This window comes from Petaurus breviceps, unplaced genomic scaffold (genome assembly GCF_028583685.1).
Source record: "Petaurus breviceps papuanus isolate PSGF00001 unplaced genomic scaffold, PetGlider_PUasm1.0 181, whole genome shotgun sequence".
Classification (NCBI taxonomy): Eukaryota; Metazoa; Chordata; class Mammalia; order Diprotodontia; family Petauridae; genus Petaurus; species Petaurus breviceps.
This window is the reverse complement of record NW_027185784.1, coordinates 19,413,286-19,414,950: the sequence shown is the minus strand read 5'-3', so window position 1 is coordinate 19,414,950 and position 1,665 is coordinate 19,413,286. Positions and strand designations below refer to the sequence as shown.

At 37.1% G+C, this 1,665-nt stretch overlaps 1 pseudogene; it reads left to right on the top strand.

Annotated features, from left to right (window-relative positions):
• The first annotated feature begins 1,036 nt into the window (after window positions 1-1,036).
• Window positions 1,037-1,465, top strand: LOC138160376 (small ribosomal subunit protein eS24 pseudogene; annotated as a pseudogene).
• The last annotated feature ends 200 nt before the right edge of the window (window positions 1,466-1,665 follow it).

Here is a 1,665-nt window from a genome sequence, read left to right as displayed (position 1 = left end):
ATTTGATCCATTCCCCAATTAATAAGTGGTTAAAGGATATAAGCAAGCAGTTTTCAGGAGAAGAAATCAAAACTTTATATAGTTATATGAAAAAAATGTACTAAATCACTGCTAATTAGAAAAACGTAAATTAGAACAACTCTGAGGTACCGCCAAAGGGATGAGAGAAAAGAGATAGGTACATAAGTGAATTGTTAATGGAGTAGTGAACTGGTATCACCTTTCTGGAGAACAATTTGGAACTATGTCCAAAAGGCTATAAAGCTGTGCATACTCTTTGACCCAGCAACACCACTACTAAGTCTGTAACACAAAGAGATAAAAGAAAAAAGGAAAAGAACCTATATGTATGAAAATATTTATAGCAGTTCTTTTTGTGGTATCAAAGAATTGGGGAAATCAAGGCAATGCTCATTAATTGGGGAATGGCTGGACAAGTTGGAGCAAATGATTGTGTTGGGATCCTATTGTGTTGTAAGAAATGACAAGGGTGTGGTTTCAGGAAAATATGACAAGACCTATATGAACTGATGCAAAGTAAAGGGAGAAGGACCAAGAGATCATTGTGCACAGTAACAGTTATTTTGTGATGATCAACTGAAAGACTTGGCTATTCTGATCAATACAATGATTCAAGACAATTCCAAAGAACTCATGATGAAAAAATACTATTTACCTCCAGAGAACTGGTGAACTCTGAGTGCAAACTGAAGTACAATTTTTTTTTTACTTTTTTGTTGCAATATGGCTAATAATAATGCATGGTTTCACATTTATAATTAATATCATAAATTGCTTGCCTTCTCCACTGCCAGGGGAGGGGATAATGGGGAAGGAGAAAATTTGGAATTCAAATTTTAAAAACAAATGAATGTTAAAAATAATATTTTTTTGCCCTTTCCCCCTCCTGTCAAGGAGTCAGCCGCCACCATCTTCCTGGGCTCTAGACACCATCCATCTCACATCTACGCCATCCTTTGGCTTGGTTCTCTACTGTTCTCTCAGTCCATCTCCTGGAGGCCCCTTATCCACTCCGATGTTGAAACTGGATAGGAACCACTCTCCAAGAGCAAATGACACTGTAACCATCAGAACCAGGAAGTTCATGACAAACAAACTTCTTCATCATAAACAGATGGTTACAGATATCCTTCATCCTGGAAAGGTCGCAGTGCCCAAGACTGAAATTCAAGAAAAACTGGCCAAGATGTATAAGACAACTCCAGATGTCATTTTTGTCTTTGGATTCAGAACCCATTTTGGTGTTGGCAAAACAGGCTTTGTCGTGATTTATTATTCCCTTGAATTTGCAAAGAAAAATGAACCAAAGCACAGACTTGCAAGGCATGGCCTGTATAAGAAGAAAAAGACATCAAGAAAGCAACAAAAGGAACACAAGAACAGAATGAAGAAAGTCAGGGCTACTGCAAGGGCAAATGTCGGTACTGGCAAAAAGAAGGAATAAAAGGCACTATGGATTATGTTTATCCATGAAGATAATTGGTGAAAAATTATGTAAAACTTCAAAAAAATAATATTTTAAATAAAAGTTTGGACTTCATTCATATACGACCTCACTCCCTGACCTCAGTACCACCTAGAATAGGAATCTCAGCACAGCAGATAATAAGGAGTGGGGAATTTCACATTCCAGGGTTGTTATTA